General features: G+C 48.2%; 1 protein-coding gene across 1 annotated transcript in view; it reads left to right on the top strand.

Moving 5' to 3' along the window:
* Nucleotides 1-25,561, top strand: part of CACNA2D2 (calcium channel, voltage-dependent, alpha 2/delta subunit 2) — a gene marked incomplete at its 3' end in the record, with an annotated part of 172,639 nt that overhangs the window by 33,851 nt on the left and 113,227 nt on the right. The gene's annotated exons all lie outside the window — the stretch shown is intronic.

Genomic DNA, 25,561 nt, shown 5'->3' on the forward strand with positions numbered 1-25,561 from the left:
CTGAGTGAGTGCCTGGTTAGAGGTGAGGCTTGGAGCACTGCAGGCCAGGCTCCTGATTTCTTTTTCTCCCTTGATTGCTGGGTATGCAGTGTGTGGGTGGTTATTCTTTTCTTAGTACAATGTCAACTGCTGGCTGAGCAGTGATGTGGATTTGTGGAAGGGCTGTGTGCTGTGGTGGGGGTGCTGCTGGTCCTGCCCAGGAGGAGCAGGCACAGTCCCGGGAGCAGTCATGTTCTGCAAGTGCTTTCACTTGTTGCAGAAGAGCGAGATCTCCGTGCTGCCTGCTGGGGGTGAGCTGTTAATGACCAGCCCCTCACCCTCTGGGCTTACACTGGTACCTGCTTAATGGGATTTCTTCCACGAAAGGGTAGTGATGAATCACCCAGGCTAGACACGGCTGTTTAAGGCCACCGGCTGCTGACCTTCAGGACAATTGGATTTATACCTTGGAGCAGGCACTGAATTCCTGATGCACAGGGCAGTGCTGAGCTAGGAGCTGCTTGGTCTGGTTTGCTATCTATCCCACACTAGATTGAATTATCCAGCTGTCCACTGCTGCTCACACAGGCTGAGGTCTCTGGCAGCAGCACATGGGGTAGGGAGATGGTGGTTAAAGACCAGCTGTGAGGGCTCCAATGTGATAATGGGCCTTAACTGCTTCAACCAGCCTCACTTGGGACCCACAGCCCTAGCCTCAGGAGCTTCATTTGAGCTCAGGTCCCCATGCTTTCCTGAGCCATGTTGGAGGTGTGACTGTCTCTAGTACATGTCCTTGCTGTAATCTGTCTTCTGATTGGGTCTCCTGCATGGACCTTGAAGTGACATTGCAGGTAGCTTGGCCTCTAATCCCATCTCTTGGATCGACTTTGGACCTACGTTGCAGGTAGTCTTTACAGCTCTGTCTCTCTCTTCTTGCTCTTGACTGAGCTAGGTGGATAGACCCTCACCCTGACTTGTCACTTGTGCCTTGCCTGGCGCTGGACATGGGACCAGTCACCACCCACCTCTGCTCAGACTTGGTGGGACTGTGCTGAGTCAGTGAGGGCTGCCCTGTGGTCACCCACAGTTCCCTGGCTTGTTCCCTTCATAGAGCAGCCCCACTCTCATGGCTCCCTGGCACCAGACATGGGCTTGTGGCTGCAACATCAGGCTAAGTCAGTGCTGCTCTTCAGCCCTTAGCATTCAGCTGCTCTGATTTGAAAATTGACTTTTTTTAAGCTTCCACCTTTACAGCTCTTCCTTGTCCCTGCCCAGGGGTTCTGGGCTGCTGCAATGTGGTGTGGAAATGTTGTCCTGTTCTGACTGGGAGGTGTCTCCTAGGCAGAGAAAGGAATGAGGGTGTTACTTAAAGGGGTGCCAAAGTTTTAATGTGTGTACTGGGAAAAGAGCAGGAATAATTTCTTGGAGCCAGTAGGTATGTGTGGCACTGCTCTGCACACGGGTTGAACATGGGCTGGGGGAGTGATCAACAGGAGCAGGTGATGCCAGCTGGAGACACCAGAAGCTTTTAAAAAAGAGCTTGAAAGCAACACAAAACCCAACACACTTGCATATTCCAAGCAATGCACGTAAGCAAGACTCACTTTTACATTTTTCGGAGCAGATTAGCGATTTTCTAATTAGGAAAAAAAGAGCTGAATATTGAGCACTGAAATGGATAAGCGACTTAAAAAGAACACAGAAAATTGCAAAGTGAAATCACTTAAATCAGCCTTGTCTCCTCCCCCCTTCATGCTTGGTATGCTCTTTATCTTGGCAAATGGGGGAGAAATAAACTCCCTGGAGGTGGCACATACACTTTTCTACCTGCATGCATCAGATATATCTCTGCAGAGAGGTAAAAGCCCTAAACATCAGCCTTCTGCATCTCCAGAAATACAAGCAGGGCTGCATCCTGGGCTGGGGCTTGGTCTGTCTGTCATACCAAGCAGCAGCTGTTGGCTGAATAGTGATCTGGATCTGGCTGTGAATTAAAGACATCAAGTTGTTGAGGGTTGCTTGGTCCTTTGAGCAGTTTGAAGCTGGGCAGCACTGTGAAAGAGCAAAACATTGTCTTGGTTGTGATTCTGAATGAGCTCCTGGGACAGCTTTGTTCTGGATGCTGCCAGGTGCAGATCCTGAGACCCAAAATGGTGTTGGCCATGTGCTCGTAGAAGAAAGCATGTTTTAAAGGCTAACAGCTCGTTTTGCTGGTCTGGCCTGAAGGCCTTCACCTTTTCATACCTTAGATTTGCCATCTACAAAATGGAGCATAGCAATTGCAAAATTGGATCGCACTGGTCTAGGTTGGTGCCTGGCCTTTGGAAGGGGCCAACACAGCATACTCTGGAGAGGTGCAGAAGGCAGTTTACCCCAGGAGATCTTTTAATAGGTCCCTGTTATCCCAAAGATAAAGGTTAAGGAGGTGTATGACCTGTAAGGATGCAGGACAGAGAGTGTCTTGCTGTGCACAGGCAGCTCTCAGCACGCTGCAGCCACTGCTGGGCCATAAATAAATATTAGTGGGCACTCTCTCTCCCCAAGCACCTATCACTGCTGCTATCCATGTGGAAAGAGGAAAGTAAATAGATTCTTGGATTGTTTTAAAGGCAGAGGGAATAGGATAGGATCAGTCTATTGGATTTGTTGAATAAACTACAAAACCCAAGATATAATTCTCTGCAGACACAGGGTAATGGACTATGTTGTATTTTGCATTTCAAGCACCAGAGCATTCAAACTGAGCTGTCAAAAACTGGTGGGTTTGTTTGAATTAACCATGGCCTGAACTGGGCACAATATTTTTATGGCTTACTTATGCTCCAGTAGAATTTATGCCTGGCTGCAGCACATGGTACACTCTGCTTGCCCAGGGAGATGAGCTCTCTGCCCCACAGTGCTCACAGCAGGAGTTGCATATTGGGGAGCCAAAAAGCTGCATTTATCTAAAAGCTGACCATGCATCTGGGTTTGTATCACTGGTGTCCCAGAGAAAAGAAGGTAGCTTGCTGGATGGGAGCAGCTCCTGTAGTAAATCCAGCCAAGATCACTTCTGTGCTTTGAAAACTTCCATTCTAAAGCCAAGCATCAGCATAACTTGGTTTGGTGGCGGCTCCATGGAGGTTGAGGACACCCTCTTCAGCCCCTACCCTTTGTCTGGCCAGAATGCTCAGATGGTGAGATGCTAGAATCCAGAAAAAACAGCATTGTGCTGGGGTTGATGCTGCTTGTCCTCTCTCCCCTGGTCTGTGAGCACAGAGCATGGCTCAGTTTTTTGCCCTAGGAGGGTATAAAGTATCAGGGAAAGACTCTGTTCACTTCCCTTCTAAAGATGGGTAAGAGGGAGTTGTGCATTCCCTGGCAGCCATGGGGAATGGAGGAACTTTTCCTTCCATCTTCTAGATGAGGATCAGAGGTTGTGAGATGAGAGGAAAGGTGCTGGCAGTGGAGTAACCCATTGGTTAGTTAATGGAGTTGGCATTTGGGATGATCCAGCTTCGGTTCCTACAGGGTATTTCTAAGTATTTGGCCGAAAGCAAACACGTAAAAAATCTGAAGCACATTAACAAACTGAAGCACACAAACAATGTGAGAAATTATCAGCCCTGCAGCAGGCTCTTGCTGTAGCTTTTAAGCCTTCTAAAGACATATCATTATATCCTGTAAATTGTATTCAATTTGGAAAACCTTTGCTGCACCTCAACATGTGTACAGAGCCTTGCAGCCTTGCATGTGTACAGAGCACAGAGCTCTTAGGATACAGATGATGTCTTCTGGCTGCCTGTAAATTAAGAGAGCTTCAGAATAGTGTAAATTCACTCTAGTGTTTGTTCCCATTCCCTACCTATCCCCCACAATAGCTTGAGAATTGACAATTGTTTGCTCTCTGTTGCCTGGGTATTTGTGGGCAGCCACTGTCACCACAGATTTTGTAGATAAGAGAGAATGTTTTAGTCACGGTTATGTTTTCTTTTGTCTTTGGGAAATCAGATTAACAGTCTCTGGCATGTGCTGATGTTGGCAGGTACCAGGTTAACGGTGATACTTGCTGCTGATGTCCTGTGTCTCACTGGCCTCCAGCATTGCTCCTGTTGGATTTACACCCACAACAACTGCTTCTTGCTGTACATAACTGGTGTTGCTTTAAGGAAAGGTGAAACTGCTTGGCAAGCGTCAGCTCTGCCACCTTTGCTTTTTCTGCTGAGGAAACAAGGCTAGTGGGTGCATGTCCTTCAGGAGACTTTTGGGGTTTCATCTGTGATAGCTTGGGTCCTTTGAAGCCATGGGTTTTTGATGCCTTTCTGCTAAGTATAACCTGCTGGAGCACATATTTGATGCAGCCTTGGTCATACAGACAGGTCCTCTTACGTATGCTTAACAGTCTGTGGACCAAAGGATGTTTTTGTGAGGTCAGTAATGCAGCAGGACTGGACAAAACCCCCTTAACCCTGAGGTGCAGCAGCCTGCCCTGTCAGCCTGCATTCTCTGCCACCTCCAACCTGTGTTTTTTTGTTAGACGTTGCCTCTGTCCTAAGAAGTAAAAGAAGCCAGTGCCCATTCTCTGGCTTTGAGGACAAGTGGCATGACATGGTTCATGTCCTCGTGGCTGACCTCTCCTCCTCCCTGAAACAAAGTAACCTCACTTGGACTGTGTTGCTTCCAAAACATGTGGAGGAAAGGGCTGGTGCGTCTGGGCTGTGATGCTGCTCCAAGTGTGGGTAGTGGTGAGGCAGTGTTGCGGCCTGTGCCATGGTCTTGTTTAGTTATTGGTGTGGAAGTAGCCAGCAAGGCTCCAACAATGCTGTGTCAGAAAGGCAGGGTGAGCTTCTGCACGTCAGCAGGAGAAGATGCCCTCATTCCTGGGACACAGGACTGGGGGCTGTTCAGAGGTGTGTGTGCCCCGCTTTCTGCGGGACTAGCAATAGCATATTTTTCTCTGGTTGCTGAGAGAGGCTTGCAAAAATTAGGAGAAATATAGCACGGAGGAGTTCCAGCAAGGTCTTGCCCCCTTTGCCAAGTAGCAGCTAACGTGCTCCACTCAATGCCCAGGCGGGAAATAAACTTGTTAAATGAGTATATTTACTGCAAATGATTTTGTATCAAATCTTGTATGTGCAGCAAAATCCTCTTAGATGAGCATCTGATAAAGGATTAAAACTATTAAATTATTAAAAAATCCTCTCTGCCAAATGGTGAAATATGCAGATTATACAGAGCTTTGTTGTTTTGTTTTTCCCCTTGGCTTTGCTATCCCCACACTCCCTTTTTTGAGGGAAGGGAGGGAGAAACGGGCTTGTTGCAGCACCTGGAGAGCAGGTTTGCAGTGCTGGGGTTGCAGGGATAGACTCCATGACACTGCAGGAAGAGCAGGGAAAAGGTCCCAAACACCTGATGCATGCTGCTTTTCCAGGAAGCAGATAGATATCTCCTTAGTATGGAGAGTTTTCCTCATGGGCAAGAGTGGGCACATTGGGAGGCTTCTGGGAATTTGTAGATCATGAAGCCAGTTGTATGGGGAACAAGACTAAGCCCTTCACAAGGGCTATTCCAGACAGAGTAGTGTTCCAGAAACATCCACATGAGGACAGTCCCACCATTAGTCCTCTCCTCCTTCAAAATAGGGGAAGATTGTTTTCAGGCAGCTCCTGAGGTAGCTTTCTTCACCTGAGCTGCCAGGTTTCTGGTGAGAAACTTCTCTGTTCATGGGTGAAAGGACCATCAACACTTCTTTCAGCTGTAGGTGTGTCACCTTCCTTGGTAAGCTTGTCTGCAGAAATGTCCTGTAACTCAGCAGCTTCCTGTGATTTGCAACATCTATATTGCAGGTACTGGCAGGTAACATTAGTTACATGGGATGGCAGCAGGCAGGGAAGTATTGGACCATCTCCTCTGCCAGAACATTGTTTGACTGTGCTCTATGAATGTCATAGGTCACCTTTGGGCATGCACCGCCAAGCATTTGGGGCTTGCTGTGAGTTACCTTAGCACACAGTTTTAAGGCAGCAATTGGGACAGCAATCAAAGACCCAGTATGGGAGGAAAAGTGCAAATGTTCTGTGAAAGGTGTAGCTAAAGCTCCATCTGATGCTTGTGTTTGCAAGGCTCACATGTGCTTTGTCTTCACCCTACACTAGAAGGTGTGAGAAGTCTGCCATGTTCTGGTTGTGTCCCAGGAGTTGACTCCTGATGGTTCTTGGAGAGGAAGGTCTTATTGGAGAATGGGTAGGGACAGGGTACAGGGCACCATTATGACCCTGAAGGTTGAAACAAGAATGAAATATGGCCTTGTCTACTGTGAAAGGAGCTCTGCTCGGGCAGAGCCAGGATTTCCCTCAGGCTGCCCAAGGCTTGTTTTAGGCTGTGGAGTTTTCCCCACCAGCTGAGGGCTGCTGCCCAAAGCATCTGTTTCCTTGGTGTGCTGGGCACAGGCATGGCTCTGCTGAGGATGTTTTGGGGTCAGGCTGGATGAGATAACAGACTCATTCATGTAACTCTGATTAGGCAGTCAGGGACTGAACTGGAGTCCAAGTCTTTAGGAGCTGTCAGCAGCCAAGCGTTCAAGTGGAAGGATGGGAGAGGAGGAAGGAAGAGCCAAAAGGGCTGTTGCAGTGGTGGTGTCAGCTCAGTATTTATGAGGGGAATAAGCCTCTGGTGTTTTATGGCCCATAAGATGCTGTTTTCTCTGGGTCTGTTTGATTAGATAGGATTATCTCAAGGGCTCGAATGGAACATCATTGATTTCTGTTCATCGTCATGGGGACATTCAGCAGCCCTAATCTGTACCCCCTGTTTCTGAAACATTAAGGGGTGACAGGCTGCTTGGGGGCAGCCTCTCCCAGGAAGAGCTGTTTGGAAGTGTGCACCCTTATTTTGTCTGAGTCCAACTCCTCTGCTCTGTGCCCTCTGCTTTCATTTCTTTTGGGCCATCACTCACTGTCTTCCAAAATCAAGAGCTGGTAGGATGATTCTGCCTCCTTGATGTGTTGGGGAAAGCTGGATAAGGGCCAGAAAACAGAGATGGGGGAGGCAAAGAGGAAGGCAGGAGAAAAAGGGGAACATAAGGACAGGCTTTGCTTTATCCTGACCCATTAGATGTGGGAGAAACTAGTGCATCTTCAGCAGTGTTGGATCCCTGTGAGGAGAATTGTAGAATATTTCACATTGCTTAGTGCATGAGGGTGAAGGCAATGACAACATGGAGGTGTAGGAACTTGAAGGGCCTGGAAATGGTTTGGACGGTGATCTTGTTAGAAAGATGCTGGCTTATGTTTTGGTTCCTGCTTGCCTCACAGCAGTCACTGATGGGTGGGTAACTTCTGCCCCTTCCCAGTGTGTGGAAGACAGTAGCTTGTGAGCGGAGGAGCATCCTGAACTGGTGGCCACCTGCGTCAACAGAGGGGATGTCTGCAGGAGGGGCTGGCATGAGCTGCCAGGACTAGCAGCACCCCTGGGCATCCCTAGTAAAGTTCAGTGACTCTGTTCCACTTGGCATCACACAGCTGATGAACTTAACAAGCTCAGGGGGCTCTAAAAGCACTCTCCTTGTTAGCTGGTCTCCTCTGGAAGTGGAGCTGAGGGAGAGCTGGGAAGGAGGAGCCGAGTACCCACAGCATGGTGGAAGGAGGGATGTGGGTGGCAGAGAGCTCCTGGGCCGGGGCTTAGTGAGAACCTATGGGCAGAGGAGCTGGTGCAGGTCATGATGTGACAGTTCAGTTTGACACCAGGGAGGGAAGCATGGAGGAGAGGGTGGGAGGTCTGCTCAGACCCTGGGCTTAACCATTCCTCCCTTGGAAACTGAATTCCCTCAGTTCCTCTGAGACAGAGACACTTTTTGCTTCAGGGGAAGTGTTTGCTCTCAGCTCCTGCTAGGAAGAAAGCTCTGGAGCCAAGGCCTGCAGGCCCTGCTCACACTGTGCCCTGATGAGCAGCTTGTGCCAGAGCCCCTGGGCACAGGAGGCAGGACCCTGAGGGGCTTGCAGGATGGAGGCAGAGGGCAGGGATCTCAGCCCTCATTTTGAGGGGACTTGCTGCCTGGTTTCCCAGCTCTGCTGGGGTGCTGGGCATGGGGGCTGCAGTTTTGCCATGCCTGCCTGCCTATGCCTGGCTGGCTCACCTTGGCATGGCCTGCCTTTCACAGCTCGCCTTGCTGCCTGTGTTTCTTTAGCCCCTTTTCTTGTAATGGAGGCATGAACATGAGCAGGGCAGGCTTCCTCTTCCCTCTGCCTGCATGGGCTGGGAATCTGGTTTCTACCCTTAACTGATGCTCGTGATGCTGCTCAGGCATTTCTTCTGGTGGTGTTCAGAAGGTGGGACTTGGATTAGGCAGCGAGAAAAGAGTGGACAGATTGGGAGTTAAGCTGAGCCCTGCCAAACTCATTTCAAGAAGGCCCTGAGGAGCCATTGGCAAGGTTGAGTGTGTCCTACCCCTTTGGCATTGGCTGAGGAATGTCCAGACCTTGCCACTGCAGTAGTAAAACCTCATCTTAGGCTCCCAGTCAACCCCCCAAAGCATTGAGGTTGGATTTCTCCTCCCTGAGGTCTGGAGGCAGTAAAAGCAACTGCCAGACTGATTCAGAGATTGTGTTGCCAGATGGACACCAGGAAGCCTGCATCTAGTTCCTGCAAAAAAAAAAAATTGTCCCCAGGGTGTGAACCTGTAAAATAATTTTACCCCCATCCACTGAGACTATTTGCTACCATTAGTAGTAAAAATGGTCCTACAGCAACTATAGATGTCCTCCTCCTCCTCACTCCCACTTCAGTAATGAAAACACTCCCTTCTCATCCATATCTCTCCATCCTGAAAAGTTTTAATCAAATAAACCTGGCACACAGACTTCTGAAAGGAGGATAGTCTCTGTCAGCCAAAATCAGTGCCTGTTTCATTTTCTTCTGATCTAATTTTCCAGAGATTAAGATCCTGCTCATCTCCACTCTCAGAACTTGGCTGCCTTTGTTTTGTTTGTTGGTTTTATTCTAATGGGTTTTTTCCTTTCTGTGGGTGGCTTTGTTTTGAAAATCCTGAAACCCCAAGGGTATTGATTCCCAGGGATCCAGCTGGCCCTGAAATCGATGGGGAGCTGTGCCTCCTGCCCCTGGCCCCACCTTGCCTGCGCTTGCACCCCCTCCTGTTTGTTGTCTTCCTCCAAATGGCTTTGGCATTGGTGGCACATGTTGCTGCTGAAGAGCATTTCCCATGTGAGTGTGTTTTCTTGTAGCTGGGGGCTGACTTCTGGCTGCTGCTCTCACCTGGTGTGCAGAAGATTCCCTGTCTTTGCTGCCATCTCTGGGTCAGCAACTACGTGTTCAGAAGGTGGGACTTGGATTAGGCAGCGAGAAAAGAGTGGACAGATTGGGAGTTAAGCTGAGCCCTGCCAAACTCATTTCAAGAAGGCCCTGAGGAGCCATTGGCAAGGTTGAGTGTGTCCTACCCCTTTGGCGTTGGCTGAGGAATGTCCAGACCTTGCCACTGCAGTAGTAAAACCTCATCTTAGGCTCCCAGTCAACCCCCCAAAGCATTGAGGTTGGATTTCTCCTCCCTGAGGTCTGGAGGCAGTAAAAGCAACTGCCAGACTGATTCAGAGATTGTGTTGCCAGATGGACACCAGGAAGCCTGCATCTAGTTCCTGCAAAAAAAAAAAAAAATTGTCCCCAGGGTGTGAACCTGTAAAATAATTTTACCCCCATCCACTGAGACTATTTGCTACCATTAGTAGTAAAAATGGTCCTACAGCAACTATAGATGTCCTCCTCCTCCTCACTCCCACTTCAGTAATGAAAACACTCCCTTCTCATCCATATCTCTCCATCCTGAAAAGTTTTAATCAAATAAACCTGGCACACAGACTTCTGAAAGGAGGATAGTCTCTGTCAGCCAAAATCAGTGCCTGTTTCATTTTCTTCTGATCTAATTTTCCAGAGATTAAGATCCTGCTCATCTCCACTCTCAGAACTTGGCTGCCTTTGTTTTGTTTGTTGGTTTTATTCTAATGGGTTTTTTCCTTTCTGTGGGTGGCTTTGTTTTGAAAATCCTGAAACCCCAAGGGTATTGATTCCCAGGGATCCAGCTGGCCCTGAAATCGATGGGGAGCTGTGCCTCCTGCCCCTGGCCCCACCTTGCCTGCGCTTGCACCCCCTCCTGTTTGTTGTCTTCCTCCAAATGGCTTTGGCATTGGTGGCACATGTTGCTGCTGAAGAGCATTTCCCATGTGAGTGTGTTTTCTTGTAGCTGGGGGCTGACTTCTGGCTGCTGCTCTCACCTGGTGTGCAGAAGATTCCCTGTCTTTGCTGCCATCTCTGGGTCAGCAACTACGTGGAGCCTTAGTGGCAGTGAAGTTTCACCTTCTTGTGCTAAAGCTGGGGTCAACTGAATGGATTTGGGAAGGTGGTTGAATCACATGTTGCAGAATGGTTGAGGCTGACAGGAATGTAGGGAGACCATCTAGTCCAAGACCCCTGCTCAAGCAGGGTCACCCAGAGTGGGTTGCTCAGAACCATGTCCAGATAGCTTTAAAATATCTCCAAGGAGGGAGACCCTGCAACCTCTCTGGACAAGTAGCTGGTCACCCTCTCAGTGGGAGAAAAGAAAATAGATAGTTTCCTTATGGTTTGATGGATCCTCTTCTGTTTCAGTTTGTGTCCATTGCTTCTTGTCCTGTCACTGGGCACCACTGAAAAGAGCCCCTGTCTCCATCATCTTTACACCATCCCTTCAGGTATTTCTAGACACTGATAAGATTCCCCTTGAGCCTTCTCTTTTCCAGGCTGAGCAGTCGCAGCTCTCTCAGCTTTTCCTTGTACGTGAGATGCTTCAGTCCCTCAGTCACCTTACTGGTTCTTTTCTGGGCTCTCTCCAGTAGTTCTATCTTTCTGCAAAGGGAAAAGGGGAGGAGTAATGGTTGTATCTTTGAAAGCCCCTGTTCGATGGCTGGGTGACGTACATTCACACCTCTCTGTTCTGAGTCTGTCAGCACCTGCTTGCACCCTGTTCCTGTTGGCTTGGCAGACTAATGGGCTTTAGCTTTTACCAAGTGCTGTTGGGGCTGTTAGTCTTGTGTCTGGAGTTCCCCTCGTTTCCTCAAGGTGTGTTTGATGCAGGGAGGACTGCACGTTCGAGGGAGTGTGTGTTTTCCACAGGGAGGACTCCTGTGTTTGTTTCCTCCAAGAGAGAGGAAACATCCCCAAAGCTGACACATCCTCCCCTCCATTGGCCTCTGAGAACTGTTGTTTGTGAGGAGACTGAAACACCCAAATATTTCCAGTGCTCTTCACAGCTTGTGCAGATGTCTGGGGTCAGTAGTGACAAATTATGCAGATTCCTCCCCCTTTCCTCTATCCTTTCTCATTTCCATTATCTGCCTTTTGTAGAGGCTGTAATTTATTGCATTTTGCAACCTTGTAATTTATGGCTTTTTTATAATTCTTTCTGAGCTTTCAGAAGTAACAGCTCCATGTACCCCAGTGCATTCCATTGTCATACTCCAGGCTTTCCCACCTCCCCCTGCACTTCCACTCTTTTCTTGTAACTTGCCTGTTTACTGGCTAAATTATTATTGTGCACTCAATAAAAATTGCATTTAAAAAGTGATAACTGAAATGACATTTAACATGGAAAGCACTTAAGCATAATTACACTATATGCATTACATCATTTTGTGACAGTTAATAAAAAAATATATCTAAACAGGGTTTTTTGGTTTTTGAGGCCTGGCATTTCATCGCTTCCAGAAACATATTTTTTAATTTTCACTTGAGGACTTTGTCCTGGGATTTTTGTCTCCTCCTCCCTTGGCAGTAACACAGGTCTCCTGTATCTGGTGCAGTGGCATAAGGTGAAGAAGTCAGCCTTGTCATTCTGAGAGGTTCAGGCTGCCATAACGTGCTCAGAGTTTGATATGGTTTATTCCCAGCTGGAAATGGGTTTGTTTATTAGGATCAGTGACTTGAGCAGACTCACTGCAGAGCTGCACCCTCCCTTGTGTCCACACCAGAGCTGCGGGAAGGGGAAGAGGTGACAGCTCCCGTGGCAGCAGCAGTTGCATGTGACCTTGGTGGTCCTCTTGTGGAGACTGGGATAACAGTGAGTGCCAGTGTGGCTTCAGCTCCTGGTTGTGCCCTACAGTGATTTTTCTTTTTATTGTCTTTTGGTTTTTGTTTGGTTGGTTTGATTTGTTTGTAATTCAAGAAAGTTCTGCTGGCTGTAGCCAGGAGCTGAGCAGGTAATGTCCTGGCTTTACACTGTCCGATGACTTCTAGAGAAACAGGGAAGTGTGCCAACCCCTGGTGACCCCGTGGCTCATATCCTCACTGATATGACTACTTGATTATTAGATTACCTGCAAATCACAGCTCCTTGACCATCTGCTATGTGAAACTCCTCAGTTCAACCCCAGCATCTGTCCAGCCTGGCTGTGCAGACTGAATTCCTGAGCAGATCAGCCCAGCTACCCAACTGTTGTTTCTTCAGCTGTGCCTTGTCCTTTTCCTACCTACCTGCTGCAGAACTTCTGCATATGGAATGCTTCAAGGGAGATCCTTGTTCCCCACCCTTCTTTCTTTCAGAAAGCAAGATGATCCTGGTCAGATAGTCAGTGATGTAGGCTGCAAACCTGCTCTGAGAATTAAGTCCCCATCTCGTCTGGGGAACTGCAGATTGTAGGTCCTGCATACCCAGGACAGTCTCCCCCATAGGAACTGTAGTATCCTTTCTCTGGGGGTCCTGAGCTGCTTGGAAAAGGGGTGAGGGGTGGTGGACCTCTTTCTGCACCATGAATGAAGTACAGAGACAAGAAGATGGACTTTGAACAGCAGGACACAAGAAGATCTGAAAAAGCATTTGAAATCTTGCAAACAGATGATAGGAGCCACAATGCCTGACATTTCCAGGCTGCATGTGAGGGTTTTTTGGAGCACTTGAGATAGAGAGCATGTGTTTTCTGCAATTTAGGAGTGATCTTTAGGAAGCAACATTCCTGACAGGTTTGGATACCAGTCCATGAATTGGAAGGGTGGTGAGCTTTTGAGGGAAGTGAGAGGAGTAGGACAAAATGGAAGCATGGCTTCATTTAAAAAGAGGATGGGGGGAAAAAAAGCAACAGGGGGAACATTAGTGTCCATAAGCAAACTCCCCAGCATGTCTAGAAGTACTGTGCTGCTTTTCTGTGTTGGTGTTGACTTGCCCTTCAAGTTAATAAACTGTTAATCACTTTATGGGTCATTTAATTCCAAATGTTCACCGAAGCATCCTGAGGTTGAGATAAAGGAATTTTGTGAACTTGGGTGGTTTTTTCCCCTTTTTTTCTTCAAATGCACACATAACTAGAAACCATGCAGAGGCAGTAATAACTAACATAGCTGGGAAAGGAATTTCCTGGAGAGATTACTCTGTGCTTTTTCAAGGAGGAAAAGGTATTTCTGGCTGCTTGTATCTTTCTTATTATAATTTTCTGAGTTAAGCATAAAAAAAAAAGGGGGGGGGGGGGGAAATCTATTGATAAAATTCTTATCTGCTTGACAATCAGTCTCATCTGGGAGCTACGTGGTGTTATCTTGGCTTAATTCATTAGTAAGAATAAAAAGGCATTAAAAATGGACATCTCTGTTGAGAGCACTTAATTCTTTGCAATGAGAGTCAATTATGTCCTGTTGAGTAAGCCCCATGCAAAACCATTTACTTGTGAAATTCCTCAGCCTGCTAGCAGACCTAGAAAAACAAAAAGAGCAGAATCTTGTGCAAGTAGGAGATGTGAGAAATGCCCATTTTGCTGTGGATTTGCCCATTTTCCTGAGTTGGGAGGCTGGGTTGCAGGTGCTGCTGACAGGGAGGTCTGTGATCTACAGCTGGGTCTGTCAGAGGGAGAGAGAAGAACAAATCTCCCGTGAACACAGCGAGTGGCTGGGAGCACACTTCAGATTTCCTAATGGTTTTATGGCCGAGAGTCCATGCTTGGGTTTTTTCCCCCCCTCCAATTTCTCTTGCACTTATTTCCCAACAGCTCTTCAGTTTCTAAGGTAATGAGGCTGAATGTTCCCACAATGCATTGACGAGGTCACTCCTAATCTGTGCCTGCTCTGTTTTGAAAGAGGAGACTGTGCTGGGTTTTTGTCCGTTTGGTTTTGGGTAGGGGGTTGTATTGGGACCCCTCTGAATTGATGCCACATTTACTGCCTTTTTTTCCAGGTGCTCATGGTAAGCCCCATCACCTCCAAGTCTGGATGCCTAGCTGGGGTATGGAGCTGTGTGTGGGTTTAGGACTAAGAACTCCTCTCCACGTATATAAAATGGGGATCGTTTCAGTCCATGGGGTGTTGCTGAGTTTCTCACTTACGCAGGAATTCACTCTAGCAGCCCTGTTGCCTGTGTTGTTCAAGAGATCAAGTACAGGTTCCTCCTGGCTGTGTAAGCAATGGCACCAGGGGTGCTGAGAATGTGGCATCAATCACTCCAGGCAGTGGATTGGTCTGGGGGTGGCAATAGTTTTGATAAGTTGGATGAGGAGACTTATAAATGGTAGGAAAGGGAATGGCACTAAAAGGAGAAGGAAATTGTGAAGCATGTTTCTTGCTACAGTTTTTGTGGCTAAAATTTGTCGATCCTTTAAGCAGTGTATTGATCATCCAAACACACAGAGATATATGTGGTTTATGTCATCGTCTAAGTTTTATTTATGATACAAAGCCAAGTCAGCTCTGTTATTTATTAATATAATTGCAAACCAGTTTTTCTGTTATGTGATCATCTGAACTCTTCTGCAGAGTAGCCTGCAGGCCTGCCCAGCCTGGAGCACAGTGATATGCTTCAGGACAGCAGGGGTGAGCAGGGTCCTCCTGCCATGCTGTGGGGCTCAATCCATGATCCACTGGGCTTGGGAGAAGAAGCTGCAGAATAAAATGCTAATATTTGGAACATGAGGCAGAATCCTATGGCCTGGGGAAATTTCAGCTAGAACTTGCTCCATCATTTTAGGAGGAAAGTTATAAGATGGCATTAAAAAGCACCTGCTGCATCACAATCAGATGTCTCACCATTTCAGTTTAAATGTCTTTTCTGAAAGAATTGCCAACCAGGTTCCCTTTAAAGCAATAGAAGCTTGTTTCGGTTTAAGCTTTTGCTGCTGCTGTTTAGAATTGTGCTAATTAACATTCTGGGCAAAGGAGCAGAGTGGGGACGGGAAATGCTTATGATTTGTAAATGCCACTTGGCTCTTCTGGCACTGTCCCTCAGGGAAGAGGATTTCTTTCTTCTTCTTCTTGTTTTTTGCCCCCTCCCTCCCACTGTCTTGCCATAAAGCTGATGGTTGGGCATATATTTTGCCTTAAGCACATGCATAACTTTACACAGTGTCTACCTGTGTAACAGCACGTGAATCTGTCAGGCTCTGAGGGTACCTGCGTGCACAGAGACAGGCTGTTGCTTTGGGTGTATGTCAACCTGTGTGTGAGCCTTTACCAAAGGAGGAGGCATGTGGCAGGCTTGTCCATATTACAAGTGTCCCAGTCCCTTGATGATAAGCTACAAGCAAATGGAGATGAAATTAGAAATTGGCAACATGCTGTCAGGAGGAATTAATTTCTGCCCCTGATTAACTTTATGCTGGAGCAGCAGGAGACTAATACTTCACCGTACACAGTGCATGATGCAACCTTGCACCAAGTAGATCCGAGGCCATCTGTAGTCCTTCTCTCCCCTGGTTGTTTTGTCTTAGGTCCAAGAGGCAGAGCCATTGCACTGGATCCATAATAACAGGCCACATATGCATATCCTAATGCTAATGGAAAGTACTGGAAAAATCTGCCAGTGCTGGGGTGGGTCTGGCTTGAGTGTACAAGAGTTTTGTTTCTGCTGGTAGTGCCTTTAATGCACTAGACAGTTCCTAGAGGCTGCTGGAGGAATATTACGGTTCTCCAGTCATGTGCTACCTTTCCCACAACACTTTGCAAAAATTAACAATAAATTATTTCAAAGTGGGTGGTCAGTGGGACCATTCAGACACAGGAAGATGATTTGCTCACCATTGTCCAGGCAGGTGGTACTGGATGTGTGGCAAAGGAGGACTAGGGACCAAGTACTTTTTCTGAGCTGGAAGTGCCCGACAGTCATTCCCTGCTTGTGCCTAAAGCTACTTAGGAAGCAGGGGGGGGAGTGCGGGTGTGGAGCTGGGACAGCGCTTTGTGTGGGCAGCAAAGTGCTGTGGGGAGCTGTCAGCAGAGCTGTGGGGAGCTGCTCCTCCAGGAACAGGCGGGTCTGGAGCTCGGCGCTCTGTGTGCGAGCGTGTGCCTGTGGGCAAGGGGAAAGGGCTGGGACAGCAGGGACCACAGCCCTCAGACATTGGGAAGGAGCTGAAGAAAGAGAGGGCAAGCGAGGATGCAAGCGTGTGTGCAGATGTGTGGTGGTGTTTGGGTAGATCCGAGCAAGTACTTCTGGCTGCTCTTGGGGGTGCCAGCTCCCTCTGGCTCTCACACTGGTGATGCTTCCCTGCACCCTGCAATTCCTGGGATGCGATGGGGACCTATAGACAGAGTTCTTCCCCATCTCTGGGAACACCCCTTCTGCCATCTTAGCAGCATATGTAGGCAAAGTTTGTTGATTGCTGGGATTGCAGATCATCCTGCTGTCTCCAGTTTGGCTCTCTGGGGAGCAGGAACTTGTAGCGCATATATGTCTGGCTTTGCCCAGGAAAGAAGCAGGCTGCCCTCTGTTACCTGTCCCAAGCCTGTAACATATCTCCTAGTGAGTAAGTCACCTACACTGCCTGTATGGAACAGCTTCATCAAGCAAAGGGTGCCTTGGTCCTCCTCATGTCACCCTTCCAAGACCTGAAGCTGACTTGCTCTGGCTGATACCAGGGAGAGGGTGGGAAAGCCCGTGAGCCACCACTGCACTATCCAGGGTTGTTGGAGAATTGACTATCATTAACCCCTAAAAATGCTCGTCAAGCAGTGGCTGGTTTGGGAAGGGAGAGTGCTCTGTGAGGTTGGCAGGAGATAGATGGTGCAGCAGGGAGTAACTTCTGCTGCAGCCCAGCGAGCAAGTGCTCATGGGGTCTGTGAAGGGTCTGTGGGACACTTACCCTCTGCTCCCCACTGAGGAGGAGTCCATGTCTTGGTGCTTTCCCACGATGACGGTGGGCAGCCCCGTGCTGTGCTTGTTTGTCACAGCCACAGCTAAACGAGCAGCTGATTGAGAAGAAGGCTGGGGTGTGTGTGTGATTTACTGCTCTGCTACAAGGTCCCCACTGTATTTTCTCTGTAATTTGAAGGACTCCTCAGCAGGCTGTCAGGGCTGGGATGTGACAGCTGCACCTGCATGGCACTGGGAGGCTGTGTGCTAGCAAATCCTGCACAGAAACAGCCTGGACTGGGGGGATGCAGCAGCAGGCTGGGTTTAACAGGCACTTCTGACTGACAACGGCAGTCTTTCATTGGCATCATCACATATTTTAGAGTTGATGAAGATGAGGAAGGCGGAGAACCAGGGAAGGGTGGGCCCCAACACAGATGGATGCTGTTGGAGCCTCCCATTGCTGCAGTTGTGCTGTTGCATGTCAGTGCTAACCCTTACCTCTGCTCTGTTGCTCCATGGCAGGCTGCAGCCCTGCTCTCGTCAGCAATCAGATCAGGACCTGGAATCTCAGAATTCCTCACATTTGCTCTTGCACCTCCTGTCTGACTTGTGTACTGTCTCTCTGCTCTCCCATCAAAAAAATGTGTGCCTTGTTATGCTCAAGACTTGAGCTCCTTTCTTGCTTTGTTTCTGCCCCGCCCCCGCGCCCGGCCTCACTCCCAAGCTGTGTTTCCTTTCCCCCAGAGTTCCAAGTTTGGGCATCTGTGCTCAGCTTTGACCAATGCGTGGATATGTGGGGACTGTTTTGAACATCATCCTGGTGAAGAATCTTCCAACACTATTTCCTATTTCTTGTCACCACAATTGTATTTTGAACCCAAAGCCCTTGGATATGAAAAGCATTGTTTTCCAGCCATGCTTCCAATGAGTCTGTGCATTTACAGAAATGCTTCCAGTGCTTGAGATTAGGGAGAAAACCTTGTAAACATGAATCCCTGAAGATCAGAGAAAGCCCCAAAAACCTACATCAGAAGGTAAATCAAGAGAATTGCAAAGCTGCTATTTCTAAAAGTTCAATTTCTTTAAAATAGATCATTACTCTGCAGAAAACTGTAGGGGTAACTGTTGACAGTGCTGACTTATGCTGGCCTAGATTTCAATTGCTCTAGCTTAAATCTCTTATTAAAGTTTAATTCCATGTCAATGGAGTTATCCCAAATTTGCATCACTGCAGCTGAGAGCTGAATTTGGCCAGTGGTAGCCAGCATTAAGAATAAAAGGTGGTAATTGTTACTCTCTTTCTTATGTAGCTAGAAGGAAACCCTGCAAAATATGTCTGGGAGCTTTAGAGGCTACACAGCACAACCTTTTTCCACAGCCTTTCCTACAAGAAGCAGCAGCTTTTGTAGCACAGAAGATAAAACTGTTTTGGGCAAGAGGCCTGGTTGTTTATTTCAAGTCAAGCCTGTGAGGATCTGGGATTCTTGCATGGCTCAGTGTAGAGCCAGCAAGGAGAGCCAGGGGAGCAGGGAGCAGCCTTTGGCTGGCTGCAGCAGCCCTGCCACAGCACCACCACTGTCAGGGTGCTGTGGTAAAGGAGACTGGGTGAAATGCTTTCTCATCTTCTCTCCTGGCAGTGGTGGTCCCTTCCTTATCCTCCTTGCTGCCAGGTGAAACTGAGTCTAGCATGGTCCCATTTTGGGTCTGTATTAGCTGTTGTAATTTCAGTGTCCTAAACATAGCCTTGGAGAAGAAGCAGCACCATAAAGGAGAACAAAGTTTTAAACCATCCAGCAATGGCAAGGAAGGCAGAACCATAGCCACACAGTGTCCATGGGTGATCTGAGAAGTACAGAAGTAGTTTTTTGCTTTAGCTCTCCCTAACAAACTTCATCTTCTTTTTATCTCATTCCTGTGTTCCCTGAAGTCATCAGTCCCAGCACAAGCCCTGCCTACCTACCCGGGCTTCATGCTCCATTCCCTCTCTCATCCTAAACCCGCTTCAGTGTCCCCTTCCTTGCAACCCTTGTGCTTGTCCTCGTGGGTTCAGTGTGGTGCTTCAGCCTGTCTGCCTGAGAGAGCATTTCAGCCTCTTTTTCTTAAACTGACAATCCATTCCAAATTTGAATGTAGTCTTTGCTTGTAGGTAAAACAGAGGGAAATCGAGTTCTGTTGAACCAATATAAATCAAGCATGTAGTTCTGGAAGAGCTTCACATGAAAAGATTTGCACCTTTTGCAGCTTGTGTTCTGACCTCCCCCTTTCTTCAGTACAGCATAATTTCATTCTATTACTGACACTGGGGTAAACCCAGTATGATCCATCGTGGGGAGGCACTGATTCTGACAGAAACAGTATAAAACTGAAATATAGAAGAACATCTTCATCTGTGTCAGCATCCCTCCTATGATGCATCTCTATGTTATTCTAGGTGCAATGACTCCTAAGGTGTTCTAGGTGCAATTTTAGTGATGCTGATCTGGAGTACAGCTATTCTGTATAGACGTGACTTAAGCTGGATAACATCTTCTGTATATATTGTGAGGTAAAGCTGTTGAGTTACCTTTTTAAAATACAGTTTTCCTTACTAAAGCTTTTGTTTTTTCCCGTGTAACCAAGAGAGCAGCCAGAGTCAAGGATCAGGCTGGAGTTTCTTGTTTTCTTCTGTTGTACTGTACAAGTGTATATTTTATGAGATCGTGGTCTCTGAGTGCATTTGGGCATTTGTCTGAGGTGCTGCAGCTGATCTCTCCCTCTCATTCCTCAGCATAGGTGGGCTTGTGCCCTTACCTGGCAGCAAGGCCCACACTGTCCAGATGGCTGCGAGTCTGCAGCCTGGGCAGAGCTCCCATCCTGGTTGAGGCCTTGGTTTTCAACTAAGCAGTGATTTATTTTCACAGCACTTTATCTGAAAGGAGAAGTCTGAGTTTGAAGTTGTGTGGTACTGAATCACCTTGAAAGAAATGGACTCTTTGCAGACACCCAGGCAGGCCTGTTGCTCCGAGAGCTCCTTGTACAAGGGTTTGGGCTGCTGAAGACTAAAAGCAGCTTTCCAGGCCGGGAGAGGTTTTCTATAATCCAGGCTAACTGTGCATAGCCCTTTATCCCTGACTAGTTGCTAAGTTATGCGTAGCAGTCTTAGGTCTGCTTTGGGACTGGCAGGCCTGAAATCTTAGCTGCAGAGACTTGTGATTCTGGGTTGAGTAAGCAGAAGTCTAGTTGGTGCCAGTGCCACAGAGGGTGGGAGATCTGGGTGCCCGTGCAGGCAGGGAGTGCTGGTGCAGCTCCATGTCACCATCCCTGGTCAAGTGATCTGCCTTCCTCTCGTCCCCAGTCTCCTCTGTGGTACCACTGCTTTTGAGCAGGCTCTTTATTGAAGGAAGGAGACCTTAGCTCTATGGTTTGTTTGCTTAGATTATAGCTGACTATCCCCATGGAGCAGCTAAACTGTGCATTTCCCTGTCCTGCTTCTGCAGGAAAGCTGTGAAGAGCTGCTCGGAGGGTGCCTGCTTTTTTTTAGGTAGGTGGAAGGAAGGAGCTCAGCAGGGAAATGGCACTGCGGGAGGAGAGGGGGGAGTCAGGGTGAGCAAATGTCAAGCTGTTTGCCTCCCGAGCACGCTCAAGCACATCTGCAGGCTGCTGGAGCAGCGGCTCTCGCGGCCGAGGCAGAGGTTACGGCAGGGGACGCGCCAGGCTGAGCGGGAGCCACTGCCCACACTGCTCCTGAGGAGCCTGGGCTGGGGGCTGTGCTCGCAGGGCCCCCTCCTCAGGGCTGGTGGAGTCCATGGGAGCTGGTGTGTGGTAGGTTTGCAAAGCGCTCGCTGGGCTGTGCCAGCACTACTGACCTGCAGCTGCTTTCCTTTGCATTACCCCTTCCTGAGTCCTTGACAGGGAAACCAGGATCTAGCACCTCCCTGGCTGATGCCTGTTTCACCAGAAAGCCATCCCTGTGCCTCTGCCAGTCCCTGTGCCTCTCTTCCCTGCGGTGGTGTGTGACCTGCTCTGTGAGTCGTGGTACAGGCAGCACCGGTTGTCCTGGCGGGCTGTCAGCGAGGCTGGTAACTGCTTTTATCACTGCCTGCTTGATTATCCCTGACGCTGTGCCGAGGCTGGAGGCTGGCATCCTCCTAATGTAACAGACACCACGATGATTACCATCATCGTAAGAACTATAAGCACCAGACGATGAAATTTAACAACAGTAGGTGCAGCAGGGACGAGATGGGAATCGTGCTGTCTCTGCTCTCTGGCCCTGAGCAGTCTCCATCTTCCAGCAGGATCTATGGGGTTTTGCACTCCTTTTCTTCCCTGTCACTCAGCTGATGTTCCTTGCTTGATCTGGGCCATCTCATGATGCTCTTGCCTGTCACTTATGCTACTGGGTAACTCTTCTCTAGGCCTCTTCTTTGTCAGAGGGGTCTGCTCTGTGTGCCTGGGGCATGGGCAAGTCTGTTTGAGGGTTTCTCCTGTTCCTCTTCCTGAGGCATTGGGGAATGGCAGGACCCTACCATAGGCTAGATGAGACTCAAAATGGGCCTAACAGTTGCTTAACTGATGGAGACCAACAGATCCTGAAGCTCCAGGAAAAGCACTAGGCAAGCATCTGAGGGAGTGGTGTCTTGAAGGGCAGGTATCCTGCTGCAGTATTTGTTGTTCCAACTAATTCCCTTTGCAGAGACCATTTCTGCATCACTGTACCAAGCTGATCAGCCCAGGTCTGTGTCCTGGACATGGAGGCTGGAGACTGTCCCTGCTGCTGCAAAGGGGAGGCCAGTGCCTGCAGGAAACAGCAAGCCTGGGGCTGATAAGACAGTTTTTACTTGCCAGTGGGGCCCAAAGGCACAGGTGCTGATGGGAGCTGCCTAGAGTTTTCCTCCGTGTTTTATCACCTACCTTAACCTACAGGTAGTTGCTGGGTCCTCTCGTGGCAGCTCATCATGGAGGGATTTCTGCACTTGGGGCAGGAGGTATTTCTGCTCCTTCTATTCCTTCTCAGGCTGCCTAGTTTCATGGTGCTGAGTGAGCTCCTGGGGAACTGTGGAATAGCAAATCTTTTCTCTGAACCCTGACAGCTCCTGGGCTGTTGAGGCCCAGAGGGAATTAATAGCAGAGATGAGCATTGTATGTTGTGCATTAGGAGCAAGGCAAACAAGTGAATTTAGAGGAGAGATGTGCTGAGGCGATGTCAGATCTGCCTCTGCGGTTATACAGTTGCTGCTGTGAACGTGTATTGGCAATTTCTTGTGTTACCAGCTCTGCTTTTTAGCAAGGCTGTGTAGCACTTCCGTGCTGGTTTAGATCATCTTCTCAGCTGTCTGTAATTGCACTATGCTTAGATGTATTTGGGATTAAATTTTTCATGTTGCAGATTGTCTTGAGCAGTTTGATTTTTCTCCACCCCACCTGCCACCATTGTAATTTATTTTCTTTTATTTCAGTTCAGTACTTTCTGTTGTTTTGCCTGCATTAGTATTTCCCAGTGCTCTTGCCTCTTACTACTTCACTCTCAGTATCCCCTGCTGGACTCTTTTCCTGTTGCTATGCCAGGATCTTCTGGATACTGCATCCAGCTTCAGCTCTTCTCAGGCTTTTTATTGAGGTTTCTAGTTTATAATTTGGTCTCAGTCCCCATCTTTTGAATACAACAGCTTCCTCCTTTTTTCTATCTGAGGACTAACACCTTCATACGTAATTCAGTGACTCTATGGGACCCTTCTCCTGTCCAGTAACTGCATGTTTTCCAACCACACTGAGCTTGGCTAATGCAGGGGCAATTATTGTTTCAGCATGGCTGGAGCATTGCAGGACTTGGCTTCCCCCTCCTGTTCCTGTGTTGCTGCCCACCCTGCCTGTACATACAGGTTCTGAGGGGACAGCGTTTGTTCACAAAGGGATTGCAAAGTAAAACCCATTCTACCAAGAGCACACAACCTGCACCTCCCCTCTCCCTAAAGGTGCCAGCAGGGCTGCGAGTGAACCCACATGGAATCAGAAGTAGCATTGAAGGTGCCAGCAGGGCTGCAAGTGAGTGAACCCACATGGAATCAGAAGTAGCATTTTCTTGACTCTGAGGTCACAACTGTTAAAAATTTCAACCCCAGGTCCCAGAGCACTGGATCGCAGAAGAATTTCAATGAGAATAGCTTTCTAATCTGGACAAAATGAAGGGCTTTTTCCATTGCTGAGGAGTGTTTAGGATGTCTTTGGCCAGAAAATTTGCCCTCTGATTCAGCTCAAGGAAAAGCCCAATATGGGAAATGTCACCTTAGATAAGTAAAACCCAGCCAAGTTCTGAACAACCTAAAGCTAAACGCTGGAATAGAGAGCATGAAGCTATCTTAATTGCCTGGAACACTACCATTCATTCCCCTGCCTGTCTGGTACGTTCTGGTGCTCATATGGCCACTGTTAATTCATGCTGGATTGTTCTAATTAACGCCAGTGAACTGTTTAGCCAGAAGACTGCGGAGCTCTGCAGCTGCACAGGGGGCTGGAGGAACGTCTCCTGGTTTCTTTTTCTGTTTTTCCCTCCCTTGTGGACAGGCACCGTTTCTGTCTGGAACCAATAGCAGACAATTTTCTGTTTCATAATAGGAAAATACTAATGTCAGGACGCCCTCCTTACCCAAAGCTTTCTCCTTGAAGATTGCTCCTCTTTGCTTTCCTAATTGCCGCTGCTCAGCTGGAGGTAGCGCGCGCCTTCCAAACACATCATTTTGTTATGCTGGTACTTACCAAAGGGAAAAAAGAGTATGAGAGAATATTGCTTCGTGTTGAGCTTTCTTTCCTTGCTTTAACCCTTTCTGTGCTGACATGGGGCATTTTTCTCTAGCACAGAATGTTTTGCTATTGGCAGTACGTGCTTTTTGGGGCTGAAGCTCTGATGTGAAGAACACCTAGAAGTAACTTCTGCTGGAATCTGAGAATGCCTCTAAATTGTGTTCTGTTACTAAAGCATCTTCTTTGGAGTCACTGAACCTATATAGCAATCTTCAGAGAATCATAGAATCACAGAATGGTTTGGGTTGGAAGGGACCTTAAAGATCATCTAGTTCCAACCCCCCTGCCATGGGCAGGGACACCTCCCACTGGACCAGATTGCTCCAAGCCCCATCCAGCATGGCCTTGAACACTTCCAGGGATGGGACATCCACAGCTTCCCTGGGTAACCTGTGCCAGTGTCTCACCACACTCATAATGAAGGATTACTTCCTAATATCTGATCTAAATCTTCCCTCTTTCAGTTTGTAATTATTCCCCCTTGTCCTATCACTACATGCCCTTTTAAGAAGTTCCTCTCCAGCTTTCCTGCAGGCCCCTTCAGGAGCTGCCAAATTGATGTGAAGTGTAGGTGGGTTGGAGACCATAGTGATTTCAGTGAAGTCCTGGGATCAGGTTGGCTGAAAATTCAATGCTTGGAGTTACCCTTCCTTGAAGAGTGGCAGGTCTGAAGCCTGTGAGAGCAGAGCCTCAGGGTAGGCACTGGAGGCAAGTTCTGCATGTTTCTTAGGAACTGAGGAACCAGCTGTAGCTCACAGGTGTTTGACTTGCTGCATCTCTGCTCTTGGCTCATGGGCCATGCTCTTGCAGGTCAGTGACCAGGAAAATTAACAGAAACACTGTTTTCTTCAGAAACTTAAGAAATGAGCAGGTCTGGCCTGTTGTGTGCCACCTCACTGATGGGGGTAAGTAGGTTACCATCCAGGCAGCCAGGGCAGGTTCCTGAATCCCTTGGGGTGTTTTGGGGGTAAAAAGAAAACCATTGCCTGTAGTAGAGCTAGAATGGAGTATTGGTGTGTGTGGACACAAGGCCATCAGGAATTTCCTGGTGGCTTGGAAGAAGGAAGGAGCTCGTTCAGAGCAGTGAGATCTGCAGAAGCGAAGTTGAAGCCTGATGATTAACCCTGTCAGTCTGGAGGGACCATGCAAAGCTAAAAGAGCAGCCCTTAGTTTAGTCTTCCATTGTACTGCTGTGGCTTCAGCCTCGGAAACCACTTTGTTTAACCACAGAAGGAAAGGGGAGCTGTGGGGAAAAGGGGGGTGTCACTGCTAAGGCTCTTGAATTCATCACCAGCTGCCTTGCAGCGAGTGGAGTTGTGTCCTGCTCCAGCTCATAAACATCTGTAAAAGAAAAAGAGTGGAGAAAGGACTTTCCCAACATATCAGGAGGGTCTCATCCTGTTCTTGAGTGAGGTACTGCTGTCCGGATCCTGGGCATCTACCTACCTGTATCTATATTTTTGTTGGTTTCACCAAGAGAAGCAGTTGTGGTGGTCTCAGCCTGGTGGGTGTCTCTAGCCAAGCCTCTCCTTAGTCCTGCCTTCCTGCTGCCAGCACGGGGTGAAATGTGGGGGGTTCTGAGGTATGTGTTTGTCTTGTAGAAGCTGCTTGTGTGCTATTTATGTTTGGGTGCTGCTCTGAGATGCAGGGCAGATCAGGGCAGATGTTTTGTGAAAAAATGGTTTCTGCACCACCTGGTCTCTTCCTTCATTGTCATGGTCAGATCTGCAAGAAAATGGC

This window comes from Chaetura pelagica, unplaced genomic scaffold (assembly GCF_000747805.2).
Source record: "Chaetura pelagica isolate M959 unplaced genomic scaffold, ChaPel_1.0 scaffold24, whole genome shotgun sequence".
In the NCBI taxonomy this organism is placed as follows: Eukaryota; Metazoa; Chordata; class Aves; order Apodiformes; family Apodidae; genus Chaetura; species Chaetura pelagica.